Source organism: Cyprinus carpio, chromosome A4, assembly GCF_018340385.1.
Source record: "Cyprinus carpio isolate SPL01 chromosome A4, ASM1834038v1, whole genome shotgun sequence".
NCBI classification, from domain to species: Eukaryota; Metazoa; Chordata; class Actinopteri; order Cypriniformes; family Cyprinidae; genus Cyprinus; species Cyprinus carpio.
The window spans coordinates 3,144,563-3,151,958 of record NC_056575.1 but is presented as its reverse complement, the minus strand read 5'-3'; the positions used below and the strand labels follow the sequence as shown (position 1 = coordinate 3,151,958).

Here is a 7,396-nt window from a genome sequence, read left to right as displayed (position 1 = left end):
CACAAGCCTCATGTGATCTTGGTCAATCAACTAGTTAATCCCTCTAACTACCAAACATCCTCGTATGCCTCAGAGAGTCTCAGGAACTCCTGACTGAAGCTCTTCTCATCTGCTCTGAGACTCATGCTGTTTGATGAGCCTTAAAGCTCATTTATTTATTCAGGATGAATCATAGTCGTGTACTCGTGTAATGAGTTGATTGTCAAGTTTTGTTGGTGTTTGCTGCTGTAGCTTATTTCTTATTAGGTAACTATTTAGAGTCTTATATGAGCTGATTTATGATTTATTCATTCAAGAATCACTCGAAAGAGACACATTAGAAGATCCCATGAGTTCAGAGACTTTATTAACATTCACATAATATATTTGACGTTCATATCATTGACATCTGTTACTGATCAGGAGATCATATGGATATGAAAACAGCTGAAATGTCTATTTCTTTCAGACACCATTTATGATCATGTTACTTTTATTGAAAGCACAGTTTAGGACATGGTGACATTTATCAGTCGTCAGAGATAAAATAGTGTTAAATATGCAGCATATAATCAGTAAACATCTTTCAGTAAACAATGAAGCACAAAATATACAAACCCTCTCAAACTTAATTTGTGAAACATACATCTGGTGTAATATTGTAACATATTTCTGAATGAAACGAACAATTCATTAAGGAAAAAGCTTTTTATTTGTGCAATCAGAATAAATCCAACATTTACATTTTAACTCATGTTAGAAAAACAATTTGTTTGACTGCTAGACATGAACTGAAACAAACATTTCAGATAAAAATAATCAAATTCTGTCGAGCGGCACTGATTCACATTCCTGAATTATTTAAAGGCACCAAGCGTCCATTTTAAAGTATCAGACTATTTCATAACCATCTTATGCAGTCTCCCTGAAACAACAGTGAGGTATCGCAGATGTTTCGACTCTGGTGTGAAGTTTCACTACATAGTGACAAGTTACAGCCACTTTTAGACTCAAGAACTCTGGAGGCTTTTCGGTCCGTGTGAGTTTGATTTTAAGAGCTCATATGCTGTAACTCTAAACAAAAAATATTCCTCAAGCTCTACTGACTGAGCATCCAAACCTCTTAATCTCTGTCCTCCTTTAAGCACAGGTCAGAGGTCAAAGGCTGTTTCTTTAGCAAGTCTTGAACAGAATGCTCTGCTAGGCTGGGATGGTGAATCCAGTCAGAAAACTGGAACATTGATAGAAAAAGACTTTTGTGTATTTTTAAGCTGCTCTGGACATTACGCTCAACCAAAGCTTCTCACACACACCAGGTTCATCAGGACAGCCACCAGAGAGATGCATCTTCATGCCTGAAATGCCAAATATTATAATATAAAAGGTGTGTTCAAGTCACATGTCTGTATGAACTGGATTAATAATGTACCTTTCAAAGATCTGAACACAAAAATAAGGCTAGTTTCAAACTGAACTCTCTCTATAGATGTTATCATTTCTTTCATCATATATGTCTTACACTCACTGAATGTAAAATATTGGTGTGTGTGTAAGAATATCAGGCTCCAGAGAAGACTTTTGGACTGATTAGCTGAAATGTTGAGGAAATTAAATTAGAAAAACCGATAAAGTACATGGGGATTAAGTGGTTTTTGGGTAACAACGGATCTTCACGAGGTTGGGCTCCAGTAGAAAAGAGTTTCTCCAGTAAAAAATCTCCCAGGAACACAAGCAGAGACACAAAACACCTCAAAGACTCATTCAAGTATCTGACTTGTGAGAGAATGTAACAGTCTGATGACATCTGTTCAGAAGATTACAACATAACACAATGTTCTCACCTGGACAGAAAAAGGCAGGCCGAATCTGAGATTTCCTTGAGATGAATCTTGAGATTTCTTCTACCTTCTGGATCTTGGGATGGGGCGGAGGAATAGGGATCAAAGGCTGTCTCGTAGGGGTTGACTGATATCTCTTCATCTACCTCCTCAATTTCCATCCTACTTGGGTTTCTGTGACAAAAGACAGGTGCACTTGAAACAACACATCAGACTGCAACTAGATGTTTACAATCTAAAGAATATCTGAGTGGTGCTGCCTGTGTTTCATCATCTACTAAGTGAAAATAAATTTGATCAAAAAGTAAAGTAACAGCATATTTATCCTCAATTTGACTGTCCCTGCACATCCCCAAGGAAAACTTCCCAATGTTTGCCCATAATTGCAAAAGCGTGCTTTTTCCGCATAATTGATTGCCTTATTATCCCATGTGTTCATAGATTAATGACTGGTAGACTTCCATAAAACAGAAGATGTGTTTGGGATTTATTCTTCAGGGAGACAAGCCCTGGCCTGGCCAAATGAAGCATATTCTAAACTTGATGAATTGCAAAGGTAAATGATCTGGCAGAGACTTAATAAAGGGAGATGACAAAGTGTTGAAGTTCAGAAAAACAGTTTTTGTGACATAAGCCATATTAACAACTTTGTTTGCAAACTTTACAATGATCCTGATGTAGGCACTTGTGTAACAGTTCTAAATCACATTTAAAACTTTTGTTACGCAACTAAATATTCACAGTTTGTCTTTTAAAGACAATTTACACCATCATATGCAGTACTGCATTACTCTGTGTGCTTCAGCTCTACTGTAATTAGAAATAAGCATAATTTGAATATCTTTCTTTGCACTTCCACATTGTTGGTTGCAAAAATATGCTGCAAACCTACTTGGCTGCACAAATTTAGAGACCTGAATGTTCTTACCTTGGACTTTAAGATAAAACAAACATTTTAGCCCATGTGTTCTCATTGAAAACATTTATCCAAGGTCCATTCCTTTACGTTTTAAAAAAGAAAGGCATCAGCTGGATTTAAAAACAGAACTTGCATTGTATAAAGCTGCCAAGTGCAGTTCTGTTCACATAGGACATGTATAAACTCAACTCAATTTCAAAACTTAAGGACAATTAATTCTAAATGAAATTCTTGCTAGTTTTAGTGCATATGCAAACAGCTTTAAGGTCATATGCTAGTATTATCCTAAACATTCACAAAATTCTTTTTCAGAACATATACGAATTTAAAAACAACAGTCACTCACTTCCGGCTCAACAGATGACAAGCAAAATCGTGAAGTGGCGTCCAATCAAATGCTTTCTGGAACAAGAACGTCCCCTCCTGATTACATTGAAAATACCACCTGCTTCCGTCTAAAGCCAATTCCGAAATCATTCATTCACTCGTTTATTAAGAACTACTTAGTGAGTGACACATATACACTGTATAGGGAATAATGAGTTATTTCAGGCAGTACTGTGTGCTTTCCACTGCTTTCGGTTTCGCGTCAGTCGAGCAGCTTTATAACGACTTAGGCTATGTAACGACTGATAATCATATTCAGCTACTGCATAAACACAACTCTAAAATGATCCTGTTGATTTCCACATAGCGATTGGTTTTTAACCCCTTAAATAAGTAAAAATAGTGAGTCACTGCAGACTGTGACACTAGAATATAATATTTCATGGCTACGATGTTTGAATAAGGACACATTATGGATGTTATAAATATTTGACTAAGGCAGCATGTTTATGGAAATATTTCCAAAATTTGACAGCAGGCACTGAGTATCAGGACAAAAAGCTCTAGCTCTGCTGGCTGTCCACATAACAATAATGCAGTCAATAAAAAAAAAAATGATTTGATAGTATATCATTTGTGTATAAAAATAGCACGTATGTTTTCACATTTACTGGTACTATAGTGATATTCAATCCACATTCTCTTGACTTATCTACCTCCAGTGAAGTTGTGGTGAGTTATCTGACTCAGTCTGCCTGTCTGTGTGTCTCTGCCCTAAAATGATGCCATGATTTGAATAAGTCTGATATTTCCTTCAGTGCAGTACACAACCAAATAACCTGCTCACCAGGTAAGAGGCGGCTTTGTAATCTCTGTTTTATAATTAACCTTTATTACTTACCAAGATAAAATTAAATTATACTAACATACTGTTTTGTCTAAGCAAAGTATCTGATCGCATGGCCTGTCCTGTTTGTTTGTTGATGCGAACCTCTTGGAGCAGATGCTTCTAAACATGTAGACATTTAAAAATGTATTGTACCATTTGGATATGTCACACGAGAAGTCTTTAAACTTTGAATTAATCACAGAAAACAATGAATTTAGAATGATGTCAGATTTCATAAAGTACTGCGATTTTTTACATTCTCTTACATTTACTATAATCTACTGATCAGTCCAACTCCTCTTAGAACTAACAGATAAAACCAACATTTCTTCTTTAGATTGATTCATCACACCACATGAATAACATTGATACCATTTATTAAAATATAAGATTCTGGTTTAAAATAAACTGACCATGGTACTTCTACCTGCCCTGCTTATTCTCTGGGGTGAGTATTTAATTCTACCTGTTTGAGAAGCTTTGCATAGCAAAAAATTCATCTTATTTATTCCTCACTCACCACATGTTAATGCATATTAAAAACACATCAGTAATTTTCTTATTATTTTATTAAGACATTGTAGATTTATTTAATTCTTAAGTTAGAAAGTCCTAGACAAGAACTATTCTACAGTGTGTGTGTGTGTGTGTATATTCAAATGAATTGTTCAAGTCAAAGTTGAACAAGTGTAAATGTTTTTGAAAGAAATTAATTTTCTTCCAGTCAAGATGTCAATAGTATTTCACTACAAACTGACTCTCTTTTCTCAGCTGTTCCCCTTTCAAGTATTACAGGTCGACTAAAATTCTACTTAAACACAAATGCAGATAAATGATGCACTGAATGCTTGTAGACGTAACTACACTGACCTCGTCACAAACTATGATGACAACAACAATGGATCTATGTATTGTGGCTGGATTGGAGTCAACAGCTGCACATGGGATCCAGTCACTTTCAACAACATCAACAGAAATTTTACTGAGGAAAGCTGCTATGGTGCACTAACCACTGATGGAACATGGGGGTGTTTCAAATAGTCAAAAATGTACTTCATGTGTTATAAATTACTTTACTGTATATCTTATAAATATCCAAAGATTATGAGTAAAACTAGTGTCTATTCTTGCATTCATACAGATTGGCAACAATCATTCAACTATAGTTTAATCCCTAAAAATAAAACCTGGTTTGAGGCTCAGCAGCACTGCAGAAAGAATCACACTGATTTAGTCAGTATCAGAAATCAGAGGAAAAATTAACGAGTGAATGAAGCAGTAAATTGGAGTAACTCTATCTAGATTGGCCTTCGGTATAATTACAGCCTTGCATGGTTTGATGGATGGACATTCTGGTTACAAAAAAAATAGATACTGTGAGACGAGAAACTAAGCATACAGGATGCTTTACATTTCTCTCGAAACAACCACCGGAATCTTGGTCCATAAGTAATCTGAATACCTGTGGTGCTCTTTGATACAGAAGGTTAGGACAACATATTTACGCTCTAGAATTCAACTTTTCAAAGCCTACCATATGCTTCAAAAAATCAAAGCATGTAGTAATCTAATAACAATTTTTTCTTTTCTCCTCTTCAGAAAGCTTCATTCATGTCAGTTCTTATAAAATGTCCTGGGAGGAAGCTCTGGATTACTGCAACAGCAACTTTTCTGGACTACTGCGCATCGAGTCTCAGGATGATCAGATAGAAACAGAGTGAGAGCTCAAAAGATCTAAAAATAATATTTCAGAGCCTGTGTGGGTGGGGCTTAGACAGAGCCGACTTTTCGGATTCACTAGACACTAGTTGGTATTGCTGTACTTAGTGTTTCTGTTGCCTTTTTCATGTTTATCTCATTGATTGATTCATTTTATTATTTTGCTGTAAACCTTTATGCCTCATACCAAGAATTAACATTAAAAGTTTTTCATGAACGTTACATTGAGTCCTTTTATTGTGAATATTGTGTTGATAGTATTTGCATTTGCCAAATTTGGGTTACAAATTTGAGACATACAGCCAGTTTAACAGTATCATGAATGTGTTATCTGGGATCTGTGGGTCTGTTGCAAACGTAAAACAGTAGACCTGTGCTAAGCTTCACATTTCTGAAAAAAAAACAAAAAAAAACTGGATACTACATGACTATTTCATTAAATAACTGCTATAAAATGGTTGTTAATTGTAAGTCTTTCACAACTATCATACAATTTTACATTAAAATGATATCGGAATGTATTTTAATAAAGGAAAATTGCAAAAAAAATAAAAAAAAGAGGTAATCTAAAAATAATAAAGTTTATTATTGTCCATTAAACCAATATTGGAGAATGTATTTTAGTATGAAAAAATTGTAATCAAAAGATAGTAAGGAAAATTAAAGAAAAGTGTAAAATAAAATTAAATAATTATATAAAATAAAAAAATTAAATAAAATCTGCATAAAATCTAAAATCTCTCTAATCATTAATTGTCTAAACAACATTATTTAATATCTTAATCCATTATTTATAAACCTTTTTGCCAACTATATGAACTCTTGTTGTGTGAGTACAATATTACAGAACTGTGTGTAATTAAACACTGACTATTTATGACTCAGCACATCATAAAATGCATTGCTAACTGTTTTTATTATTATTATTATTATTATTATTATTATGTATATATAATCATAAACTTGTAGAAATTTGTAGTTATAGGCTTGTGTATCTAAAGTGAGATTTAACATAATGATTTTTTTATGGATGGACATCGAATTATGTGACATATGTAACATTGACAGCGTCTGAAACAACATTTCTGTATGAACAGGTTTACAGACTTACACGTTTAGGAGACCTTGAAGTTCACTAAATACTGAAATATTGAAAGGGTTTGTCATTTTGATCGTATTTCTAACAAATGAGATTATTATGACCAGGTTAACAAATTTGCATATTTTGGCAGTTTCATTTTGTACTGTGTGATTTAAACACTGCTCAGAATATTAAAGTCGATAATTTTTTTCTTGTCATATCTTGAGCTCTAATAATAAACTTTCCATTAAAAAGGTCTTTCTCAGGTAAAGTTTCATTGAAATGCAATATGTTGCATTATACTACGCTACAGCACAAAAGGTTAATTTTACACCAGTGTCACACTTTCAGATGCTTTATGAAGTTAAAAACTCTTTTAAAGCTCTGGGGAGAGGGCTGTGCATGTGTGATGCTGGTCTGTGCAACAGAGACCCTAAATCACATACTGCAGACTCAGCTCTGCCCTTATTGACAATCATATACAACGCTGAGGCTGTAGAAAAGATGTGCTTTGATCACTGTGATTAAATAACACAAGCAACACATTTTACAACCAGCCTAAGTCATGTAGAGAGCAAACTCGGCCAGCGTCTGTGATCCATCACAACTCTGAACCCTCATCCAGACCCTTTCATGGGCTTTGC

The 7,396-nt window shown here is 34.5% G+C and overlaps 2 long non-coding RNA genes across 2 annotated transcripts; one reads left to right on the top strand and one right to left on the bottom strand.

Moving 5' to 3' along the window:
• Positions 1 to 316: 316 nt before the first annotated feature.
• LOC122139640 lies at positions 317 to 2,925 on the bottom strand. The gene is made up of 2 exons (XR_006156449.1): positions 1,821 to 2,925; positions 317 to 1,334 (listed from the first exon to the last, which is right to left on the bottom strand). It is a non-coding gene; the product is annotated as an uncharacterized LOC122139640 (long non-coding RNA).
• Positions 2,926 to 5,302: 2,377 nt separating this feature from the next.
• Positions 5,303 to 5,893, top strand: LOC122139641. The gene is made up of 2 exons (XR_006156451.1): positions 5,303 to 5,438; positions 5,552 to 5,893. It is a non-coding gene; the product is annotated as an uncharacterized LOC122139641 (long non-coding RNA).
• The last annotated feature ends 1,503 nt before the right edge of the window (positions 5,894 to 7,396 follow it).